Below are 26,330 nucleotides of genomic sequence, written 5' to 3'. Positions count from 1 at the left end.
CTTTGGAGAGAACACCTGAGGACAGGCATAGAAAATGAAAATAGACAAAATATATTTAGAAAAAATGTAGTGGAGTTTGAAGAAAGATGATGTTTATGTAAAGAAAGTAGTGAAAAATAAGACCAGTGTGGTAGGTTGAGCTCAAATTGTAGAAGACTTTAAAGTCTAGGTTGATTATTTCTTAGAGGAAAGGCTGTGGGCATCATTTCCAAGTTTGTAAAGCAGAGATAAACCTAATTCAGAACGGTTCTTTTGGAACATTATTTTGGCAGCAGTGTACAAGATAGATGTGACTAGGCAAGCTAGAGGTAAAGAGCACATTAGCTTTTTATTATAACTTTTTTTTTTTTTTTTTTTTTTGGAGAGAGAACATGCATGCTTGCGTGCATGCAAGTAGTGGAGGAACAGAGGGAGAGAGAATCTTAAGCAGGCTTCGTGCCCATTGCGGAGCCCAACTTGGGGGTTGATCTCATGATCTAAGCTGATACCAAGAATTGGATGCTTAACTGACTTAGCTGACTTAACTGACTTAGCTGATACCAAGAATTGGATGCTTAACATCCAGGCACCCCAGAACATTAGCTTTTTTTTTTTTTTTTTAATTTTTTAAATCTTTTTTATTTTAGAGAAAGAGAGAGTGTGAGCAGGGAAGGAACAGAGAGAAAGGGAGACACAGAATCCCAAGCAGGGTCCAGTCTCTGAGCTGTCAGCATAGAGTCTGACATGGGACTCAAACTCACGAACTGTGAGTTCATGACCTGAGCCGAAGTCTGAAGCTTAACTGACTGAGCCACCCAGGTGCCCCCAGAGCATTATCTTTTTAAAAGGCTTTGGTTACATAATTATGGTAGCTTGACTTTGAATGTGTTTGATCATGAAAATATGGAAGCATGGTAAAGGAGTTGTCAGTAAAGGGAACATCCTTGATAGTAGTTGAAATTTTAAAAATTGACCTAATGCATGCATAAATTACATATACAAGATGCGTGCATTTAAAGCATACAATGCAGATACATACTGGTTCTTTCTCTGCTATTTATTTATTTATTTATTTATTTATTTATAATTTTATTTATTTTTGAGAGAGAGAGAGAGTGTGTATGAGGGAAAGAATCACAAGCAGGCTCCGCGCTGTCAGCATGGAACCAAATGTGATGCTCAAACCCGTGGACCTCAAGATTATGACCTGAACCAAAATCAAAGAGTTGGTTGCTTAACTGACTAAGCCACCCAGGCATCCCTCATTTATTAAAGCAATCTCTACCTTCAAAGGGTTGCAAACATGACTTTAGCACTTAAAATGTACCAAGTATCCCAAGACTCTTCAGTCCTTTAACTCTCCACTATCTAACCCCTTCCTAGAGGTCTCCATTCTTTATACCAGTTAAGACTTGTCCATTGTTGACTAAACATACTTTCCATTTCTGTTCACTAAGTTTCTCTGCCAAGAATGTCCTTTCCTTTCCCCACCTTTTACCTAAAGTTTACTCATTCTACCTTTTCCATGAAGCTCCTCCAAATATCTCAACTAGACAGCATTTTTTCCTTCCTCAAAATACTGGCAACGTTGTCATACATTTGATTTTATTACTTCCTATTTATATTATTGTTTAATTGTATTTTCAGATAACTTTTCTTATCTAGCACAGATGCATAGATGTTTCTTGAGATTATGCATCATTCAGGTGGGGACCAAGTCTTATGTTTCTTTGTTTTTTAACAGTTCTTGTGTGTAGTAGATATTTAGGATAAATATATGTACATTGATTCGTTGATGTTTTTCATCTTTTAGTGTCTTGATTGCAAGGTCATGCAGAACAGTTAATAAACTGCAGCTTATTACTAAAATTAATTTATTAAATACTAAGATTGTAAGAACTTTGCTAAATGGAATTCTTTGCAATAATTATTTGGAATACTTTTCAGTTAAAGTTAATTTTTTTTAATATCACTTTGTTTTAATGATAGTTTAATGAATTAAAATCTTCCCTTTCATCAAATTAAGTTTAGATGTTAAATATTACATTTTTTTGAAAGTTGTAATTAAGTTGGTAATTATAACTTGGTTACTTAAGTAGCTTTAATTCTCCTCTGGTAACTTTCTCTATAGCATGCATCAGTAAGCCCTAAGTGAAATGTCTTACAATTTCCTGTTTCATTAGAAAGGAATTTTAAAATCACTAGTAGATGTTATCTTTTGTTTCCAGAAATTGGAAATATCAAATAGTTTTTGTGATACTTGACAAGATATATCTACTTTTAAAATATCATATATTTATTTTCTCTCTTAAAAAAAAACCTTACCATTGAAATATAGTGAGCATTTTGATGTAGTAAACTTACATGTTTCATAGGCTTGTTTGTAAATATTTGCCTTCTGTTGCTTCCTGTGAAAAACGGTCACAGCAGTTACCTAAGAACTGAGTCTGTGGGTTGGGAGCTTGAGAAGAGCAGTTCAGAGTGTGTGAACAGTGAGAATCTAGGGTGATTCCTATATTATTTCCTTTTGATACTTAGGTTTTATTAAACTCAGTTCACACATCTTCTGTTATTCTTACTCAACCTACATTAGGACTTCTGCTGTTGATGATGGGAGCCTTGCTGAAAGAATAATCACGTAGAGGGAAACACTATAGTTCCTATCAAAATTTTGCAGTTAAGATAATGCAGAGTGTATAGGAAGGAAGATATATTTTGTTTTTTAATGTTTATTTATTTTTTTGAGTGAGTGCAAACAGGGGAGGACACAGGAAGAAAAGGGGACAGAGTATCTGAAGCGGGCTCTGTGCTGACAGCAGAGAGCCCGATGTGGGTCACAAACTCATGAATTGTGAGATCATAACCTGAGCTGAAGCTGGGCGCTGAATCAACTGAGCCACCCAGGTGCCCCAAGGAAGATACATTGAGAAGTGTTACTATTTGGAAGGGTGTCTGAGTGCTCAGTCAGTTAAGCCTCTGACTCTTGGTTTCAGCTCAGGTCATGATCTCACAGTTCGTGAGTTTGAGCCCCATGGCAAACTTGGGGTTTGCCTCCTCTGCTCCTGTGCTCTCTGTCTCTCTCTTTTTCTGTCTCTCTCAAAATAAATAAATGAAACTTAAAAAAAAAGAAACCAGTGTAACAGTGAGGGAACTGAAAGGAAAATAGTACAAATAAAGAAGCTTTATAGCATCTAGGCATTTTCATATGTGTATTTTCATATGTAATATGCATTTTTCTTTATATTCTCTGTGAACTAATATTTTAAGCAGGCATATATAATCTGCAGAGGAGAAATTAGTAGTAATATTGATGAAAGTAATAGCAATAGTAGAATAAAATCATCAATATAAAGTAATAGTTGGCTTTATTAACTATCTCCTATATTCCAGGAACTTACAGGTGTACAATTTATGTGTACAGTGTGTGTGTAAAGTGACCACCCATGTATTCATGGTATAAATCAGGAAGTAGATCATGGCCAGCACCCCAGAAACTGCCCCACTCAATACCATTCCCAATAAAAAAAAAACTTCCCTTCTCCACAGAGGTGGTAATTTCTTTGCATTTTAGAAATAGTTTTTTACCTTCTCTGCATGTATTTCTAAATAGTGTGGTTTTTTATTTTTTAAACATGAATGAAGTGATATCACAAATACTCTTTTGTATTTTCCTTTTTTTAGTTAGCATTTTATTTATAAGGGTCAGTCATATTGTATTTAGTTACAGTTTGTTCAGTTAATTGTTTTAGTATTTACATATATATTTATATATATAAGTGTTTATATATATTATTTATATATATAAAGTGTTTATATAAAGTATATATACTTATACTTTATATATATATAAATACTTTATAAAGTATATAAAGTATTTATATATATAATATATATAAATACTAAAACAACTGAACTGAATATATATATATATATATATATATATATATATATTCCTTGTTTTATTTATCCATTCCACTGTTGATAAACATTTGGATTATATCCAGGTTTTAGCTGTTACAAATAGTGCTGCTGTGAACACTTTTGTACTTGGATCCAAGCATGCATTTCTTTAGGATATTCTTAGGAATACAATTGTTGGGTCGTGACCTATCTTGAACTTTTCTATAGGATTAAATGGTTTTTCAAATTGTATACCAAATGTTTTCTGGTCTTGCCACATTTTTTTTTTTTTTTTGAAATTTTATTTATTATTCAGAGACAGAGACAGAGTATGAGGTTGGGAGGGGCAGAGAGGGAGACACAGAATCTGAAGCAGGCTCCAGGCTCTGAGCTATCAACACAGAACCCGATGTGGGGCTCGAACCCACAAACTGTGAGATCATGACCTGAGCTGAAGTTGGAAGGTTAACCGACTGAGCCACCCAGGTGCCCACCACCTTCTTTACAATGTGTGGTGTTTTCAGAGATTTTACAATTTGCAGTCTGGTGAGAATGTAATCGTCTCCCATTGTATTTTTAATGTCAGTTTCCTTCATTGCTAATTAGGTCAAGTGCCTTTTTCATATGTTAATTATCTTGTTTGGATTTCCTCTTTTGTTGGGGGCTCTGGTTCAGATCTTTTGCCTATTTTTCAGTTGGATTGCTTACCTTTTTCTCATTCATTTGTACCAGTCCGTGTGTATGTATCACATGTAGAGGATACTCATCTTTTTCCAGTTATATGTTTGTAAATATCTTATCTTTGTAACTTTATGGTGGCTGGTTGTATTGCTCTTTTTGTTTCTAGTATTTGAATCAGTGCTAGAGAGCATCCTTGTCTTATTTCTGACATCAAAGGGAAAGCTTTTCACCTGTGTGTTAACTTTATTTCTCACAAAAAACTAGTTATTGTTGGTGGTCCCATTTTATAAATGAAAGAGCCGAGACTCAGAATATGATTTGCTTAATGTTACCTAGTTTATTTGGAGAATTATTGAGTCTCATTTGGAAAGAGGATTTTACTTCTTTTTTTAAGGCAGCACATATTAAACTTCATTTCATATCTTTTCCTGTGTTTAAAAGAATGAGGCTTGGTAGTTATTTATTCTAGAATACTTTTTCTAAATGCAGTTAACAAGTTATTAACGTTATTAATATGATCTTGACACATAACAGTGGTAATAAATAAATGGTTACTTAAAAATAAGTTAATTTGGGGGTTAAAAGGAATCTTAGTACTCTAGTCCAATCCCTTATTTTATAAAGAAATAAACTAAGTCCTAGGAGGACCCAAGTCACCAAGAAGTAATTTAATCAGTGTGAACAGTTGTTGACAGCTCAGAGATTTGAATGAGGTCTTCTGACTTTAGTCCCAAGCCATGTGTATGTTTTCTAATTTGACATATATGTCTTCAGGTTCCTTTCTTGTTGTAATTTTTAGTTCTGTACGTCTTACATTGTTTACAATGAACTGTCCAGGGGTCCCTAAAAAAGAACTGTGTGTTTGTATATAACCTCATCTCATGTTATCCTGACTAGTGAATTAATAACTTTTATTGATTTGTCAGTTCTAGTAGGGACTTGTTTAAATGAACTTGTTTTCTATTTCTATTTCTCTTTCTATTTCTCTTTCTATTTCTCTTTCTATTTCATTCTATTTCTTTTGTTTAAATTGTATTTTGTACTTATTTAAATCTCACTGAGGTTTACATTTTTTGTGGTGTGAGTATCCATTACTAACAGGGTCAGCTGAAGCCAGGTTTGCTTTCTTTTCTAAGAGTAGAAAGGTAAAACCTAAAAATTTAATGAATCAGGTGATTAATACGGTAGATGCTTTTGACATTTAAATAAGATATCATTTGTGGTTTAGATATTCTGCTAGAAAAATGTGTATCAATTTGACTTTTTCTAAAATAATTATCATACATTTGACATTTCTTTTTCTTTTAAAATGTTTATTTTGCGAAAGCGAGCGAGCAAGAGTGGGGGAGTGGCAGAGAGAGAGAGAATCCTGAGCAGGCTCCACACTGCTAGCACAGAGCCTGACGTAGGGCATAATCTGACCACTGAAAACTCAGGACCTGAGTTGGATGCTTAACCACCTGAGCCATCCAGGCACCCCACATCCGACATAGCTAATTCATTTAGCTTAAATTTATCTACTAGGCTCTCTTCCAAGTAGCAAATATGTTCATGTAGATGAGAAGTAGTCTTACAGTATAGAAATGTATATGGGTTCTCCTTCAGTTTAAATAATCAGATCTTAATTTCTTTTTTGCAGGGTTCTAAGTTTTATAGTTTCTCTTTTTTAAAAGATTTTCATGTCAAAATACGGAAAATGGACAAATAGTCAATTCCGTGGTGGTGGTGGTGGTGGTGGTGGTGGTGTGGTGGTGGTGGTGGTGTGGTGGTGGTGGTGGTGTGGTGGTGGTGGTGGTGGGGTTAACCCCTTTTAACTTAACTGCTAGTATGCTTCTGGTTTTGTTGCTAATTATTACAACCCATCATATGGGTTATTATGGGTCAAATTCTGAAACTTCTGAATTGAATGGTAAAAAATCTTTAATGTAGAATGAGCAAACTTTTCTGTAAAGAACCAGATAGTAAATATTTTAGGCTGTGGACTCTAAGCTATCTTTCACAACTACTCAATTCTTTCTTTGTAACACAAAAGCAGTAAATGAGTACTTACAGAAATACTCAGCTGAATTTGTTAGAACCTTCCCTCTCTGTCTCACCAACAACTGAGAATTAGTTGTGCAGTAGAAGAAGCAGAGTCAGGAAGAGAGCCAGATTCAAGTCCTTGGCCTATGGTTAACTGTCTCCTTGGCAAAGTTAGTTAAGTACAGAAACTCCTGTTCTTTACTTATTAATGACAGGGTTTCCTAAATGATGTCTAGAGGTATTCTTGGTAATAATAGCTTTAAATTTAGAATTATTCCATCTACTGAACACAGGGACAGATTCCTAAAATCATTTGAAAATACCCTTAAAGATGTTTTTCAGTACTCTGCAGGGCTGGTCTTCAGTCAGTGAGTTCTCCGTATTATTTCAGACTAGTTTTTCACCTGCCATAGTTCTGATCTCTTAATCAGTTGTTTTACTGTTAAAACACAAAATCTAGGGGTCCCTGGGTGGCTCTGTCAGTTAAGCATCTGACTCCTGCTCGGGTCATAATCTCGCAGTTCGTGAGTTTGAGCCTCACGTAGGGCTCTGTGCTGTCTGTCAGCAACCTGGAGCCTGCTTTAGATTTTGTCTCCCTCTCTCTCTCTGCCCCTCCCCCTGCTCACACTCTGTCTTTCTCTCTCTCTCAAAAATAAATGAACATTAAAAATAACCCCACAAAATATACTTCAGGAGGAAAGGTAGTTATTCCTAATGCAAGTTACTTTTGTATTTATATAGAATGTACATATCACATATGTACATAAAATTTGGAAAAAATGGTTTACTTTAAGGTATTTAGGTATTATTTGTTTGAATATTTATCTAAGTGTTAATTGCACCATTGTTTTTCTTAAGTTCTTTTTTCAATTCCAGTTAGTTAACATATAGTGTAATATTAGTTTCAGGGGTACAATAGACAAATGCCAGATGATTGCACCATTGTTTTTATATACAGTGGATATATTAACAATAATTCAGATAGTTTTTTCAAAGAGAAGATATTAGTATTTTCATGGATTTTCTTTAAGTTCCTCTCTGAGGTAATTATAAGGAGAGTTAGGACACAATTATATACGTATCTTGGAATATTTTTATGTTTTTATGAACTTCAAATTCTCTTAATGTTCAGTTTTATTTCTTTTTTTTTTTAATTTAAATCTTAGTTAACATACAGTGCAATAATGGTTTGAGTAGAATTCAGTGATTCATCACGTACAATACCCAGTGCTCATCACAAGTGCCCTCCTTAATATCTATCACCCATCTAACTCATCTCTTATCCACCTTGCTCCATCAATATTCAGTTTGTTCTCTATCGTTGAGAGTCTCTTGTGGTTTGTTTCATGTATTTTGTTTCTTAAATTTCACATATGAGTGAAATCATATGGCATTTGCCTTTCTCTGACTGTTTTCGCTTAGCATAATATATTTTAGCTCCATGCACATCATTGCAAATGACAAGATTTCATTCTTTCTGGTGGCTGAGTAATATTCCATTGTATAATGTATGAGCTCTTCTTTATCCATTCATCAGTCAGTGGACATTTCAGCACTTTCCATAGTTTGGCTATTGTTGAGTGTTTTGCTGTAAACACTGACGTGCATGTAACTCCGAATCTGTATTTTTTTATCCTTTGGGTAAATACCTAATAGTGCAGTTGCTGGATCACAGGGTAGTTCTATTTTTAGTTTCTTGAGGAACCTCCATACTGTTTTCTAGAGTGGCTGTTCCAGTTTGTATTCCCACCGACAATGCAAGGGAGTTCCTCTTTATCCACACCCTTGCCAACACCTGCTGTTTCTTGTTTTGTTTAATTTTAGATTTTCTGACTGGTGTGAGGTAGTATCTCATCCTAGTTTTGATTTGTATTTCCCTGATGATAAGGGATGTTGAGCATCTTTTCAAGTGTCTGTTAGACAGCTGGATCACTTCTCTAGAAAAGGGACTGTTCATATCTACTGCCCATCTATTTACTAAGTTACTTGTTTTTTTGTGGTTGAGTTTAATAAGTTCTTCATAGGTTTTAGATATATATTAACCCTTTATCAGAAATGTCATTTGCAAATACCTTCTCCCATTCTGTAGGCTGTCTTTTAGTTTTGTTGATTGTTTCCTTCCCTGTGCAGAGCTTTTTATCTTGATGAAATCCCAGTAGTTTCTGTTTGCTTTTGTATCCCTTGCCTTTAGCAACATGTCTAGTAAGAAGTTGCACTGCCTGAGGCCAGAGAGGTTTTTGCCTGTGTTCTCGTCTAGGATTTTGATGGTGTCCTGGCTCACGTTTAGGTCTTTCATTCATTTTGAATTTATTTTTGTGTATGGTGTAAGAAAATGGTCCCATTTCATTCTTCTGCATGTCTCTGTCCAGTTTTCCCAACACCCTTTGTTGAACAGACTGTCTTTTTTCCATTGGATATTCTTTCTTGCTTTGTCAAAGATTAGTTGACTGTATAGTTGTGGGTCCATTTCTGGGTTCTCTATTCTGTTCTATTGATCTCTGTGTCTGTTTTTGTGCCAGTACCATACTGTCTTGATCTCTACAGCTTTGTAATATAGCTTGACATCCAGAATCACGATGCCTCCAGTGTTTTCATTTTCAGGATTGCTTTGGCTATTCAGTATCTTTTGTGGTTCCATACAAATTTTAGGATTGTTTTTCTAGCTCTGCGAAAAATGCTGGTGGTATTTTGATAGGGATTGCATTAAATGTGTAGATTGCTTTGGGTAGCATAGACATTTTAACAATGTTCTTCCAGTCCTTGACCATGGAATGTTTTACCATTTCTTTGTGTCCTCTTTAATTTCTTACATCATTGTTTTATAGTTTTCAGAGTATAGATCTTTTATCTGTTTAGTTTTATTCCTAGGTGTCTTCCTGTTTTTGGTGCAGTTTAAATGGGATCGATTACTTTATTTCTTTTTCTGCTCTTTGTTATTGGTGTATAGAAATGCAACACATTTCTGCACATTGATTTTATATCCTGTGACTTTTCTGAATTCATGTATTAGTTCTAGCAATTTTTTGGCGGAGTCTTTCAGACTTTTAGAGTGTCACGTCATCTGCAAATAGTGAAAGTTTGACTTCTTCCTTGACAATTTGGATGGCTTTTATTCCTTTTTGTTTGATTGCTGAGGCTAAGACTTCCAGTTCTGTGTTAAATAGTAATGGTGAGAGTGGACACCCTTGTGTTGTTTCTGACCATGTGGGAAAGGCTCTCAGTTTTTCCCCATTGAGGATGATATTAGTTGTGGGTCTTTCATATATGGCCTTTATGATGCTGAGGTATATTCCATGTATCCCTACTTTGTTGAGAATTTTTATCCAGAATGGATGCTGTATTTTGTAATATGCTTTTCCTGCATCTATTGAGGGGATCATATGGTTCTTATCCTTTCTTTTATTAATGTGGTATATCACACTGATTGATTTGTGAATATAGAACTAGATCCACAGCCCAGAAATAAATCTCACTTGATCATGATGAATAATTCTTTTGAGGTACTGCTGGGTTTGATTTGCTAGTATCTTGTTGAGAAATTTTGCATCCATGTTCATCAGGGATGTTGGTCTGTAATTCTCCTTTTTAGTGGGGTCTTTGGTTTTGAAATCAAGGTATGCTGGTTTTGTAGAATGAGTTTGGAAGTTTTCTTCTATTTCTGTTTTTTGGAACAGTTCGAGAAGAATAGGCATTAAGTCTTCGTTAAATGTCTAGTAGAATTACCCTGGAAATCATCTGGCCCAGGACTCTTGATTTTTGGGAGATATTTGATTACTGATTAAATTTTTTTGCTGGTTATGGGTCCTTTATTAAAATTACTTTATTTTTATTTTATGTATTAATTTATCTAATTTTTATTGGAGAGTACAAGTTGGGGAGAAGGGAAGAGGGAGTGGGCAGAGAGAGAGAGTTAGAGTGAGTCTTAAGGAGGCTCCACATGGGGCTTATTCCTATGACCCTGGAATCATGACCTGAGCTGAAATCAGGAGTCAGACACTCAACCCACTGACCCACTCAGGCACCACTATTTCTTTATTAAGTACAGTATTACCTATTCAGTAGAAAAAAAAATATGCAAACAAGCAAAACATTTAAATAATATGTAATTTCTCATAGACCCTCTATCTAAAGATGACTGTTGTAAACAACTTGTGTGATAATTTTTTTTTTAATGTTCATTTATTTTTGAGAGAGAGAGCAAGAGCAAGCAGGGGAGGGGCAGAGAGAGGGGGGGACAGAGTATTGGAAGCGTGCTCACTGCTGACAGCAGAGAACCTCACATGAGGCTTGAACTCATGAACCCCGAGATCATGACCTGAGCCGAAGTCAGACATTTAACTGACTGAGCCATCCCGGCACCCCCAATTTGTGTTACAGTTTTCTATGCTTGTGTGCATATTACTTATTGGTATATCCCTTGGTGGGGTACTTTAGTTTAAAAGAGATTATTGGCAATGGCATGTGGTCCCCAAAATATGTGTTATAATTTTTTTTAATGTCTTTTTATTTTTTTATTCTTTTAATTTACATCCAAGTTAGTATATAGTGCAACAGTGATTTCAGGAGTAAATTCCTTAATGCCCCTTACCCATTTAGCCCATCCCCCCTCCCACAACTCCTCCAGTAACCCTCTGTTTGTTCTCCAGAACTCACGAACTGTGAGATCATGACCTGAGCCGAAGTTGACGCTTAACCAACTGAGCCACCCACGTGCCCCTTGAGTTTATTTTTGTGTATGGTGTAAGAAAGTGGTTCAGGTTCATTTTTCTGCATGTTGCTGTCCAGTTTTCCCAGCACCACTTGCTGAAGAGACTGTCTTTATTCCATTGGATATTCTTTCCCGCTTTGTCAAAGATCAGTTGGCCATACGTTTGTGAGTCCATTTCTGGGTTCTCTATTCTGTTCCATTGATCTGAGTGTCTGTTTTTGTGCCAGTACCATACTGTCTTGATGATTACAACTTTTTAATACAGCTTGAAGTCTGGGATTGTGATGCCTCCTGCTTTGGTTTTCTTTTTCAAGATTGCTTTGGCTGTTTGGGGTCTTTTCTGGTTCCATACATATTTTAGGATTGTTTGTTCTAGCTCTGTGAAGAATGCTGGTGTTATTTTGATAGGGATTGCATTGAATGTGTAGATTGCTTTGGGTAGTATTGATATTTTAACAGTATTTGTTCTTCCTATCCAGGAGCATGGAATCTTTTTCCATTTTTTTGTGTCTTCTTCAGTTTCCTTCATAAACTTTCTATAGTTTTCAGCATATAGATTTTTCACCTCTTTGGTTAGGTTTATTCCTAAGTATTTTATGTTTTTTGGTGCAATTGTAAATGGGATCGATTCCTTGATTTCTATTTCTGTCGCTTCATTGTTGGTGTATAGGAATGCAACGGATTTCTGTGCATTGATTTTATATCCTGCAACTTTGCTGAATTCATGGATCAGTTCTAGTAGGTTTTTGGTGGAATCCTTTGGGTTTTCCATATAAAATATCATGTCATCTGTGAAGAGTGAAAGTTTGACCTCCACGTGGCCAGTTTGGATGCCTTTTATTTCTTTGTGTTGTCTGATTGCTGAGGCTAAGACTTCCGATACTATGTTGCATAACAGTGGTGAGAGTGGACATCCCTGTCATGTTCCTGACCTTAGGGGGAAATCTCAGTTTTTCCCCATTGAGATGATATTAGCATTGGGTCTTTCATATATGACTTTAATGATCTTGAGGTATGCTCCTTCTATCCCTACTTTTTTGAGGGTTTTTATAAAGAAAGGATGTTGTATTTTTTCAAATGCTTTCTCTGCATCTATTGAGAGGATCATGTGGTTCTTGTCCTTTCTTTTATTGATGTGATGAATCACATTGATTGTTTTGTGGATATTGAACCAGCCTTGCATCCCAGGCATACATCCCACTTGGTCGTATTGAATAATTTTTTTAATGTATTGTTGAATCTGATTGGCTAATACCTTGTTGAGGATTTTTGCATCCATGTTCATCAGGGAAATTGGTCTATAGTTCTCCTTTTTAGTGGGGACTCTGTCTGGTTTTGGAATCAAGGTAATGCTGGCTTCATAGAAAGAGTTTGGAAGTTTTCCTTCCATTTCTATTTTTTGCAACAGCTTCAAGAGAATAGATGTTAACACTTCCTTAAATGGTAGAATTCCCCTGGAAAGCCATCTGGCCTTGGGCTCTTGTTTTTTGGGAGATTATTGATTACTAATTAAATTCTTTACTGGTTATGGGTCTGTTCAAATTTTCTGTTTCTTCCTGTTTCAGTTTTGGTAGTTTATATGTTTCTAGGAATTTGTCCATTTCTTCCAGATTGCCCATTTATTGGCATATAATTGTTCATAATATTCTCTTATTATTTTTATTTCTGTTGTGTTGGTTGTGATCTCTCCTCTTTCATTTGTGATTTTATTGGATCCTTTCCTTTTTCTTTTTGATCAAACTGGCTAGTGGTGTATCAATTTTGTTAATTCTTTCAAAGAACCAACTCTTGGTTTCATTGATCTGTTCTGCTGGTTTTTTGGGGGTTTTTTTTGTTTGTTTGTTTGTTTTTGTTTTGGTTTTGATAGCATTGATTTCTGCTCTAATCTTATTATTTTCTGTCTGCTGTTTTTGGGTTTTGTTTTCTGTTTTCTCCAGCTCTTTAAGGTGTAAGGTTAAGTTGTGTATCTGAGATCTTTCTTCCTTCTTTAGGAAGGCCTGGATTGCTATATACTTTCCTCTTATGACTGCCTTTGCTGTGTTCCAGAGGTTTTGGGCTGTGGTGTTACCATTTTCATTGGCTTCCATGCACTTTTTAATTTCCTCTTTAACTTCTTGGTCCAGTGTGTCATTCAAAATCATTGTTTCCTTGTTTATTTTCTGATTAGATGATCTGTCCATTGCTGCAAGGGGGGTGTTGAAGTCCCCTACTATTATGGTATTACTACCAATGAATTGATTTATGTTTGTTATCAACTGATTTATGTATTTGGGTGTTGCCACATTTGGAGCATAAATATTTACAATTGTTAAGTCTTCTTGGTGGATAGACCCCTTGATTATGATATAATGCCTTCTTCATCTCTTGTTAGTCTTTATTTTGAAGTCTAGATTGTCTGATATAAGTATGGCTACTCTGGCTTTCTTTTGTTGACCATTAGCATGATAGATGGTTCTCCATCCCCTTTCTTTCAATCTGAAGGTGTCTCTAGGTCTAAAGTGGGTCTCTTGTAAACAGCATATAGATGGATCTTGTTTTCTTATCCATTCTGCTACCCTGTGTCTTTTGATTGGAGCTTTTAGTCCATTGACATTTAGAGTACTGAAAGACATGAATTTATTGCCATTATGTTGCTTGTAGAGTTGGAGTTTCTGGTGGTATTTCTGGTCCTTTCTAGTCTGTGTTGCTTTTGGTATGTATGTATGTATGTATTTTTTCTTTTCTTTCTTTCATTCTCTTTCTTTTTCTTTCCCTTCCTTCCTTCCTTCCTTCCTTCCTTCCTTCCTTCCTTCCTTCCTTCCTTCCTCCTTCCTTCCTTCCTTCCTTCCTTCCTTCCTTCCTTCCTTCCTTCCTTCCTTCTTCCTTCCTTCCTTCCTTCCTCTCTTTCTTTCTTTCTTTCTTTCTTTCTTTCTTTCTTTCATCCCTCCCTTCTCCTCCCCTCTCCTTTCCTCTTTTCTCCCCTCAGAGAGTCCCCCTTAAAATTTCTTGCAGGGCTGGTTTAGTGATCACAAATTCCTTTACTTTTTGTTTGTCTGGGAAACTTTTAATCTCTCCTTCTATTTTGAATGACAGCCTTGCTGGATAAAGAATTCTTGGCTGCATATTTTTCTGTTTCAGCAGATTGAATATATCCTGCCACCTCTTTCTGGCCTGCCAAATTTCTGTGGGTAGATCTGCTGCAAACCTGATCTGACTTCCCTATAGGTTAAGGACTTCTTTTCCTTTGCTGCTTTCATGATTCTTTCCTTGCCTGAGTATTTTGTGAATTTGACTATGATATGCCTTGTTGATGGTTGGTTTTTGTTGAATCTACTGGGAGTCCTTTGTGCTTCCTGGATTTTGATGTCTGTGTCTTTCCCCAGTTTAGGAAAGTTTTCTGCTATGATTTACTCACATAGCCCTTCTACCCCTTTTTTTCTCTCTTCCTCTTCTGGGACCCCAATGATTCTGATGTTACTTTTTAATGAGTCACTGATTTCTCTAATTCTTCAGTCATGCTCTTTTACTTTGTCTCCCTTTTTTTTTCTGCTTCATTATTCTCCATAAGTTTGCCCTTTGTATCGCTCGTTCGCTGCTTTGCCTCATCTATCCTTGCTGCTGTGGCATCCATTAGAGATTGCAGCTCAGTTATAGCATTTTTTATTTCATCCTGACTAGTTTTTACTTCTTTTATCTCTGCAGAAAGGGATTCTAATCTGTTTTCGACCCCAGCTAGTATTCTCATTATCGTCATTCTAAATTCTTGTTTAGACATCTTGCTTATAGCTTGTTGGTTAAGTCCCTGGCTATCATTTCTCCCTGCTCTTTCTTTTGGGGTGAATTCCTTCGTTTTGTCATTTTGAAGGAAGAAAAGGAATTAATGAGGTAAAAAAAAATTTTAATTAAAATTAAAAAGTCATAAACAGCATACACACAAAAAAAATCAAATAAATGATTTATTAGAGAAAAAGGGGGGAGGAAAGTGTTTGAAAATTTGAAAAAATGAATACAATGAAATAGAATAAAATGAAATGATGGAAGTAAAATAGAATTTGAAAAATTTACAAAAACTAAAAAGTATAGTAGAAAAAAATTAAATTTTTAAAATAAAAATTGAAAGTAAAAATAAACTTTTTCTCTTTCTGTATTCAAGAAAAAGAAATGAGGGGCTCCTGGGTGGCTCAGTCGGTTAAGCGGCCGACTCCTGCTCGGGTCATGATCTCGCGGTCTGTGAGTTCGAGCCCCGCGTCGGGCTCTGTGCAGACAGCTCAGAGCCTGGAGCCTGTTTCAGATTCTGTGTCTCCCTCTCTCTGACCCTGCCCCGTTCATGCTCTGTCTCTCTCTGTCTCAAAAATAAATAAACGTTAAAAAAAAATTAAAAAGAAAAAGAAATGAAAAAGAACAAAAAAAGAAAATTGAATAGATGGACCAGCGAACAGACTGAAATACGATTGAAATTACATCGTTTTCCCCTAGAAGTCAAACTATGAAGCATTTGTAGTCCATAAACTAAGCAGGCATAAAGATTTGTGGTGTTCCTGAAGAGCTAGGTTGGCCCAGTTGGGTGGGGCTTAGTGCAGCATCTCTGTTCTCCATTAGATGGCACCACTTAGCTTACTGGGGTGAATTGTTGTGGTGCTTGTCAGTGTATATGTACCTGAGCAGGAGGGGTGAAAATGGCATCATCCAGCTACCTAGTCTCTAGTATCGCAACTCTGTTCTCCCCAGTCTGTAATCGCACACCTGTCCTTTGTCTCCGGCTTCCATCCACTGCCTGCTTTTATACTGTCTGTGACCAAGCCGTCAAGTTGCCAGGCAGCACCTCCCTCCTGAGTTTTATCCCAGATGCGGCTGTTTTTCCCGACTCCTTATGTCTGAGGGACTGCTACTTTGACCTGTTCTGCCCCCCTGTGGGAGGGTCTCACCGAGCAATGGCCAGGTGCTGGCAGCACCCAGGAACGTTCGTGGGACCATGCTGCTCCCTATGCCCAGAGACTGAGGCTGGGTGCCAACCCACCCCAGAAAAAGTTCATGTGATCTTGTAGCAGCAGTGTTTCAGGGATTATGGAAAATCACAACACTCATCTGTCACCAGACTTCACCCTTAACGACCTTGTCCCAGCACCAGTGAATTTGGTTATTCTCTTGGGTCCCCTGGAGCCTTTGCCCATGGGGGTGCTACACAGCCTCTACTAAATGTCCCCCACCCGCCCCAGCAGGGGAACCACCTTTCACTGTGTGGCCTGAGGACCCCTGGACTTCACTCAGCTCCTGGTATTTTGTCCTTCTCACCAGAGCACTGCCAGGTATGGAGCTGTGGAGTTTCAGACTCTGTGCTCCCCCGGTTTATAGAGTCTTAATGGAATGTAAACCCTCTCTTTTCTCTTTTCTCCCTTTTTAGTTCAGTCCCTGTGGCTGTTTCCACTTTTCCACTTTGTCTCCAGCTGCTTTTGGGGAGAGGTGCTTTTCCCATATTTCCCCTTCATCTCCGTCCTCTCTCTGCCTGCAAAAGCAGCTCCCTGCCCTCTGCGGCTTCTCTCTCCCCAAGTTCACCTCTCTGCACTGTGTACCTGCTGAATTCTGTGGTTCAGGTTGTGCAGATTGTTGTGTTAATCCTCAGATCAGCTTTCTAGGTATGCAGGATGGTTTAGTGTTGGTCTGGCTGTATGTCTTGGACACGAGACACACAAAAAACTTCCATGCTCTTCCACCATCTTGGCTCCTCCTACCTATAATTTTTTAATATTAGACTTAAAAAATATTTCTTGTGCAGATATTTGCCACTGGTTTCTTGAAAATCATGAAAGAAAAGTCTATTCACACTGTTTGTCAATGTAGAATTCAAAAATCTCAGGAAGGAAAGTTCTCTAGAGAAGCAGTAATATGGGAAAGAGAAGGCTCCTGCTTTTGGTAATACTATCATTAAAAAGTTTATCTCAAGATATGAGAAGTATTTGACTCTTAAGAAGATGATACAGATGAATAGTTATTTTTTAAATTAGTTGGTAAAGGAACAAACCAGCAAAGTTGCTTCTTTGGACCACATCTTTTCTGTTAATAAAACTTAAAAATACATTTTTACTTGCTCAATAGAAGTGATTTAATCTTCCAATATATGCAAAAACTACAATTGCAAATCTGTTTTACTTGAAATTTCAATACAGCTATGTAAAAGTAAGCAACAGTTGTAAATCAAATAAATTGTTCTTAATAAAACATTAAAGCTAAATTAAGTGGCTCATTGCCAGATGCTATATTGATAGGTTATGTTTTTAGCAATCTAACAGAGGCATTTACACAGCCACCAAGCTCTCAAATGTAATTTAGGCTAAATAAACCTTTAATGTGATACATGAATGCATTTGAGAGTAAGATATTTCCAATAATTAATGCTTTTATGGAAATCATGGATACATATGGTGTAGGTGAAAAAGCATAGCAGATGTCTCACAAAGCATTATTATGAGTGGGTTTGGAAGATTCCTTTTATTTTCCACAGATCATTTTATTCCCTGCTTAAAGCTCAACATTAAAGAGTAGTTTGATGGTAATATTTTGTTTGTAGATTTAAAAAACAGTAGTAGGTGCAGTATCACTATACATTAGGCTTAGGAAGCATTACAGTGCAGTTTCTACTGTAAGTTTTATTAAAGTATAGATTGCTAGTTGCTATTGACAGCTTCCTATATTTCTTTAGCTATTAAGTACCTTTTTAAAAATTAATATTTTTTCATTGAAAAAGAAAAGATCACGGTGCTGTGCCTAAGTAAAAAGAAATCATATTTTCTGTGTAATAAATTTATAGTTACTATTCTTTAACCAAGAGACAGGGTAGATAAAAAACTTACTGGATTTTTAATAGCCTCTCCCTTCTTCTTCCCCATAGTATCATACCATTTATATTTTTAATAAGTTAAAAAACATGCATAAGGATAAAGAAGAAAATAATATCACCACACATCTGACTATTTAGAAAAAATTATCACTAATGTTTTGATGTTTATCCTTCCTGTTTCCCTTGGAATATATGTGTATCTACATAACATCATACTGTACATATTTTGTAATCTACTCTGTTCCTCTTTCATTTAACAGTGTCTTGTTAAATCTTGAATATCCTTTTTTCTTGACAAATACACTTTTTTTTTATCTTTAATAAATTTCATTGAACGGATACATCGTAATTCCTTTGAGTACAGTAAGATTCTTTTAAAAATGTATCTCTTGGGTACCTGAGTGGCTCAGTCGATATAGCGTCTGACTTTGGCTTAGGTCATGATCTCACAGTTCGTGGGTTCGAGCCCTGCGTCGGGCTCTGTGCTGACAGCTCAGAGCCTGGAGCCTGTTTCGGATTCTGTGTCTCCCTCTCTTTCTCTGCCCCTCCCCTGCTTGTACTCTGTCTGTCTCTCTCAAAAATAAATAAACATTAAAAAGATATATATTAAAAAAGAATGTATCTCTTGAGTTGGGGCACCTGTGTGGCACAGTCTGTTAAGCGTCCGACTTCAGCTCAGGTCATGATCTCATGGTTTGTGAGTTCAAGCCCTGTGTCAGGTTCTGTACTGATAGCTCGGAACCTGGAGCCCACCTTGGATTCTGTGTCTCCCTTTCTGTCTCCTCTTTCCCTGCCCATTGCTGTCTCTCTCCTTCAAAAATAAATAAATATTAGAAAAGAATGTATCTCTATAGTAATGGAAATATGTATATATAATCAGTGTACAACTATGTGATAACTTCTTAAGATCAATTTTTAAAACTGGAATTGCTAAATCAAGGAATATGGACTTGTAAAAAGTCTTTTGAAAAATATTAACAAACCCCTTGAAAACAAAGATGGAAGAATCTAGTCTTGGTTAGAAGACTTTAATTTGATTCTCATTTCTGCTATTTTCTACATATCTGAACATTCTGAGCTCAGTTTCCTCAAATGTATCCATTAATTCAATGGACAGTTTATTTTATTTTATTAAAAAATTTTTTTTAATGTTTTTATTTATTGTTGAGAGACAGAGGCAGGACATGAACAGGGGAGGGACATAGAGAGAGAAACAGAGAGAGACAGAGAGACAGAATCCGAAGCAGGCTCGAGGCTCTGAGCTGTCAGCACAGAGCCTGATGTGGGGCATGAACCCACAAGCTATGAAATCATTTCCTGAGCCAAAGTGGGGCACTTAACCGACTGAGCCACCCAGGCGTTCCAATTTACTGTGTGATTTTTAGTACCTACCACATACCAAACACTATTTTAGGAACTGGAGATAAAGTGGTAAGATAAAGTGGTAAGTGGATGTCCTGTGTCTTATAGAATTGTCCTAACAATCCAGAATGTCTTTAGACATTGCTGGATGTCCCCTGAGGACAAATTGCTCCTCCTTTCAGAATCACTAATTCACATTCTGGATCCATGAAACTGGGTCTAGTACAAGATCTAAACTTGTAATGCCCTGGATATACTAGTGCATACTTTCTCTGGTATACTTTTTTTTTCAATTAAAAAATAATTGTATAAGTATATATTTCTTACTTAATTTGAAGATCATTTCTTTACATTCATTTTTTTCTTCTTTACCTTATTTGTTTTTAAACATTCTTAGATTGCAAGCTTTTTTTTTTTTAATTTTTTTAATGTTTATTTATTTATGAGAGAGAGACAGAGCACAAGCAGGGGAGGGCAAAGGGAGAGGGAGACACAGAATCTGAAGTAGGCTCCAGGCTCCAAGCTGTCAGCACAGAGTCCACAGAGTCCAGTGTAGGGCTTGAACTCACAAACCATGAGATCTACCTGAGCCGAAGTTGGACGCTCAACCGACTGAGCCACCCAGGTCCCCCTTCTTTGCCTTATTTATTCCTTAATTCATCTGGCATTTGACTTAAAGCAGTATAGTCTGACTAGAAAGTAAAAAATGTGCAATGATGAAGGGACAAGGTATTTCTCCACTCACATGGGAGGCATTCATGTACTAATTTTTAAAGGGTATCCACTTATAATGTAGTAAAGGAACCCCTGGCGTTGGGGTTTCCTGCTTTCCCTGTTTTGTGGCCTGTCAAAAGATGGCTGTTCTATATTCACATCTCTTTTAGAGTTCATTCCTGCCTTGGTTTATGGCCTTCTCCTACCAGCCTGGCTCCCATTATTATTATTACTACTACTATTATTATATTTAATATTATTAGCTGTGGATCTAGAGAAATAGATACTTTTTTCTGGTAGCAATGGTAAACATTCTTGAGGTATTACTCCACAAATACCCTGAGTGGTTTTATTTGTAGTTTACGAAAACAAGTCTCATCATTTCATAGTTCCTACATGGTATGAACATCTTTAGGATCTGATGAGGACATTGGCAACAGTGAATATTAATAACCTTATAGAGATGACTATGCAGTCTTTGTTTATTCCCTCTGTACCCAGTACTCTCCAGACCTTTCATCATTTGAAACTCTACGTTTTAGTGTGATAGGCTGTACAGCTTTGATCAAATATCATTAGAACCTTGAGGTGTGCACTGTATTTTACATCCTGTTTCTTCATTTCACCTGAATTCCTGTTCTCTGGGTGTGCCATCTGACTTCTTAATCCCACCCACAGTCAGCCCCTCTCTCTTGTAAAGCATGCCAGCCAAGTGGCAGTTCTGTTCTGGCTACTGTGATATTCTATGTGATTTATGTGTAAGGTTGATAAAAAATAATCTTACAAGGGATTTGGGGTGACAGTTTGGTTACTTTCAAGTATATTAAATGCTATCACTATTTTGCATCCAGATATTTGTGTGTGTGTGTGTGTGTGTATGTGTGTGTGTGTGTGTGTGTGTGTGTGTGTGCGCGCGCGCGCGCAAGCGCGCGCGTGTGGTGAGGGGTGGAGGGAGGGAGAGATTTAGAAAGTTATTTCTTGAAAAATTTCTGGGAGGAACTATTTGGACTGAAGGTAGCAACTATCACTAGGATCCCTGCAGTGTATGGTCACACTGAAGGGTTGGAAGAAATATAAAAATGATGAAAGCTGAGTTTACCGTCAAGAATTTTAAAATTGAGAAAGAGCAAGTGATTGAAAGGGGAATGATATGAAAAATAACATTAGCAAAAGGTTGATACAGTGCAACAGGAGAGGTGTCGAGTTACAGAAGTGAGAGGTAACATGTTGGGATTAGTAGGAAAGTCTTCATGGCAGTGTTTACATTTGACATGCGCTTTGGAAGATTCTTAAGAAAGAAGAGGAAAGGGTAATAAGCAGAGGGAATAGCATGAAAAAATTACAAATTGTAAGGCATATTTTGGCAATAATAAATAATCCGGTTTAAGTAGAGCGTAGGACAATAATGGAGTATAAGACAAAGATAATATTGAGAAAACCTTAAGTTTCTTGATAAACAGTGGATCACTTTTGATTTTGAATGGAAAGTATATTGATTTGAGCAATTATTTAATAAGATGATATCCTGGCTGCAGAATGTAAGATGTACTGAAGGAAGGAACAGCAAATCTGATCTGCATTTTGATACAAACTAGCAAACCGAGGAAAAAACTTTTGACCTGTAGGAGATAATTAGAAATCTGAACACTATAAGGTATTTAGTGAATAATAGAGAATGACTCTTGTTTTTTAGTATAGGTGATGGCATTTGATTGTTTTTTTTAAAAGACTACCTTTTAGAGATATATAATCAGGTTAATCTACTTTTATAAAGAAAACACTCCACATTCAAACCTCAATAATCTCTGGCTATTTCTCCTCTTGAGATGTTAGCCCATTTACCTTAATAACGATTTCCCGGAATTTATTAGGGGCTGCAAAATGGTGATATCCTAATTCTGTTATTTCTTTTTCATTTAGTAGTTGAAATACTTCTACTGGTTTTGGTTACCTGGTAGTATAATTCATACAGGAAAGGAAACTTCATTCTTTCCCTTAATCTAACAGTTTTCAAAATAATGAGTTGATTCATTAGTATCCTTCAGTTGTGCACAACTGAACAATTATGTATTCATTAATTAAACATATAGGGTGTGGTCTATCCATTGACGTTATTATCCTTTGATGAGAAGCCTTCAAGTTGGCTCTTGAACTTTTTTTGTGTGTGATGCTACTGTAAGTAGTATGATATTTTCCTTGATATTTGGTATGATAATTGTTTCAAGCTCATCGTGTACATTGCCTACCCCAGACCTGTAATCAACAGTTTTACTAGGGAGTCCTGGTTCCCTTTAGTGGAAAGGGTATTTAATTACCACACTGTAGGTCCTAGAGGTGTTCGTTGTCTGTGTGTGTGCGTGTGTGTGTGTGTATGTGTGTGTACATACAGTTTCTCAAACTTAAATTGTTTACTCTCTCCACTTATCATGTTTCTCAAATTTAAATTGTTTACTCTCTCCACTTATCATTTTATAGAAAAAAAGTTGTGACTAGTGATAGCAAATGAAGAATAGATTGTGGATTTGAATTCAGAACTCCATAGTTTACTGTTTTCTTAGTTTAAAAAAAAAATGGGTCCCCAAACTGAATAGCCAACACTGACTTTGTTAGATTTGTGACCTGTTGCTTAAGAACCATAAGCAGCAGGTATTTATTTCCATTAACATTTCTCCATTATTTTCACTTTCCTCCCTTTGTAAATCCTATTTTTAAATATGCTAGTACATTAAAAATTGATAGGGTATACTCAAATCTTTTTATAATGAAAGCCTATTGCTGTGGTTTTCATTTTATGATGTTTTGCCACATACAAACATATTTGCAAACAAGACAGTATACAAGAAGGTGTTACAATAGAGATTTCTTTTAGGAATTGGCATCCAGGGGATATTCTTGGCTTTTGGGGTAAGATGTTGAGGTAGAGGTTTGTTTATCAGACCTGCTTTCTCCAGTTTTCTCTTTCTTCCTGGCTTCCTAACCCTCATTCTTTAAGAGGAAGAAGAAAAGCTGGGCTGGAGGATACTAGATCTGTGGTAGTGGAAGTGTGTCCCCAAAGAATGTTGGCATTCTTCAAACTGTGTTGGAATATTTACTACTGAAGTATAATACGTGATAGTCTTTTATTTTCCAGTTTGTGGAAGAACCATGCTAATAACATTTTCCACTTACAAATTTTTCTACCATGTTATTTTTTAAAATAGTTTTATTGAGATATAATTTACATATTATAAAATTCTTCTATTCATATGTATAATTAAGTGGTATTTACTATATTATTAGAGTTGCACAGCCATAACCATTGTCCAGTTTTAGAACACCTTCATCACCCCTAAACACCCCTTAGCTATTAGCGGTCATCTATGGCAACCACTAATCTTTCTGTCTCTGTGGATTTCTATTATGGATATTTTATATAAATGATATAACATGTGGTATTTTGTGTCTGGCTTCTTTCATTAGCATCTTGTTTTTAATGTCATAGCATGTGACAGTAGCTTATTTTCTTGCAGTGTATTTTGTTGCAATTATGGAGCAAAGAAGTGGTTGTTCTCTCATCAACAAAATTATGAGCTGTCAGAGGTATAAAAAATACCATGTTTTATTTATTTTGTTTTGTTTTGTTTTTATTTTTAATATGAAATTTATTGTCATATGGGTTTCCATACAACACCCAGTGCTCATCCCAACAGGTGCTCTGCTCAATACCCATCACCCACCCTCCCCTCCCTCCCACCCCCCATCAACCCTCAGTTTATTCTCAGTTTTTAAGAGTCTCTTATGGTTTGGCTCCCTCCCTCTCTAACCTCTTTTTTTTTTCCCCCTTCCCCTCCCCCATAGTCTTCTGTTAAGTTTCTCAGGATCCACATAAGAGTGAAAACATATGGTATCTGTCTTTCTCTGTATGACTTATTTCACTTAACACTCTCCAGTGCCATCCACGTTGCTACAAAAGGCCATATTTCATTCTTTCTCATTGCCACACAGTATTCCATTGTGTATATAAACCACAATTTCTTTATCCATTCATCAGCTAATGGACACTTAGGCTCTTTCCATAATGTGGCTATTGTTGAAAGTGCTGCTATAAACATTGGGGTACAAGTGCTCCTATGCCTCAGCACTCCTGCATCCCTTGGGTAAATTCCTAGCAGTGCTATTGCTGGTTCATAGGGTAGATCTGTTTTTAAATTTTTTGAGGAACCTCCACACTGTTTTCCAGAGCAGCTGCACCAGTTTGCATTCCCACCAACAGTGCAAGAGGGTTCCCATTTCTCCACATCCTCTCCAGCATCTATAGTCTCCTGATTTGTTCATTTTAGCCACTCTGACTGGCATGAGGTGATATCTGAGTGTGGTTTTGATTTGTATTTCCCTGATGAGGAGCGATGTTGAGCATCTTTTCATGTGCCTATTGGCCATCTGGATGTCTTCTTTAGAGAAGTGTCTATTCATGTTTTCTGCCCATTTCTTCACTGGATTACTTGTTTTTTGGGTGTGGAGTTTGGTGAGCTCTTTATAGATTTTGGATACTAGCCCTTTGTCTGATATGTCATTTGCAAATATCTTTTCCCATTCTGTCAGTTGCCGTTTAGTTTTGTTGACTGTTTCCTTTGCAGTGCAGAAGCTTTTTATCTTCATGAGGTCCCAATAGTTCATGTTTGCTTTTAATTCCCTTGCCTTTGGAGATGTGTCAAGTAAGAAATTGCTGCAGCTGAGGTCAGAGAGGTTTTTTTCCTGCTTTCTCCTCTGGGGTTTTGATGGTTTCCTGTCTCACATTCAGGTCGTTTATCCATTTTGAGTTTATTTTTGTGAATGGTGTAAGAAAGTGGTCTAGTTTCATTCTTCTGTATGTTGCTGTCCAGTTCTCCCAGCACCATTTGTTAAAGAGGCTGTCTTTTTTCCATTGGATATTCCTTCCTGCTTTGTCAAAGATTAGTTGGCCATACTTTTGTGGGTCCAATTCTGGAGTCTCTACTCTATTCCATCGGCCTGTGTGTCTGTTTTTGTGCCAAAAAATACCATGTTTTAATGATGCAAGAGGAGCAAGAACCAGAAGTAGCCATTTATTAGGGAGCCATTTGAAATCTGGAATCAGTATTTACAAGACCCATAAGTTCCATGTCCATAGATGTTTCATTCAAAGAATATTGCCCATTTAAGGTCTGTATACTGTCAAAACCAGAATCATGTGGACTGTGTTTCAATTCGTACTGAAATTTTTAATGTAGCTTTCTATTCTCTCTTTATATGTCTCTAAAGAAAGCATAAAATGACTTGAAAAATATAAAAAAATTAAAAGGGTTGCTTAGAGCCAGATGGTAAATGATGGGAACTGTTTATCCTGAAAAACTGATAATTAAGTTGATTGTTAAATGGACGTATCTGTGATTCAATCTTTATTGGAACAGAATATATTGAAGCCTATCAGAATAATAGTAATATTTCTAAGATTTTGAAATAGGGCACCACATAATTATTTTTTAAAACTGAATTTTGCTAATAAGAAAGGAACATTCTGCTGAGTTGGCATTAGTATGCCTGTACTTAAGATCATTTTAGAAAGACTTGTCTTAGCTCCTGGTTTCAGGCATGGGGCTGGTTGTAGAAACCCCTGTTGTTCTGTATTCCCTACCCATAGGGCTTTGTGTGGGGCAGTGACCTCAGTTTGTCTCTCTGCTTTGCCTTTACATTTGATTTCTGTTCCAGGAAAAGATGTTCACCTCAGTCCTGAGCCTGACTAATCTGTGGGTTTTCTCACATAATACTTTTTCATGTGTTTGAAGCTGAAGAGATGTGATTAAGGATGAAATTTTGGAGCCATGTTAGCTACAGAATGTTATAAGTGAAAACATAAAAAACTAAGAATGTCTTCCTTTGATTAAGTAAATGTGATATACTAAGATATACACCAAATTTTCATTTACCATAGACAAGCAGTATCTACTGGATATATCAATAGGAAGAAAAAAAGTATATATCAACAGAGATATTGTTTATAAATTTTCATATCCTGTTTCTATACAGTAAAATGTAAGGAAATAGTCATAATTGATATTATGAGAACTATAAAGAGGAAGAAGGGAGAAAAAACGATTTGATTTGATTGTGATAGGTATGGTATGTCTTGGTACAGAGACTAGAGAAAGATTG

At 36.4% G+C, this 26,330-nt stretch overlaps 1 protein-coding gene across 4 annotated transcripts in view; it reads left to right on the top strand.

Annotated features, from left to right (window-relative positions):
* SMAP1 (small ArfGAP 1) overlaps positions 1–26,330 on the top strand; it is a 200,278-nt gene that overhangs the window by 115,266 nt on the left and 58,682 nt on the right. The gene's annotated exons all lie outside the window — the stretch shown is intronic.

The sequence above is a fragment of the Acinonyx jubatus genome, chromosome B2 (genome assembly GCF_027475565.1).
Source record: "Acinonyx jubatus isolate Ajub_Pintada_27869175 chromosome B2, VMU_Ajub_asm_v1.0, whole genome shotgun sequence".
Lineage (NCBI taxonomy): Eukaryota > Metazoa > Chordata > Mammalia > Carnivora > Felidae > Acinonyx > Acinonyx jubatus.
The sequence above is the reverse complement of the archived record's forward strand: the minus strand, read 5'-3'. Positions and strand labels throughout refer to the sequence as shown.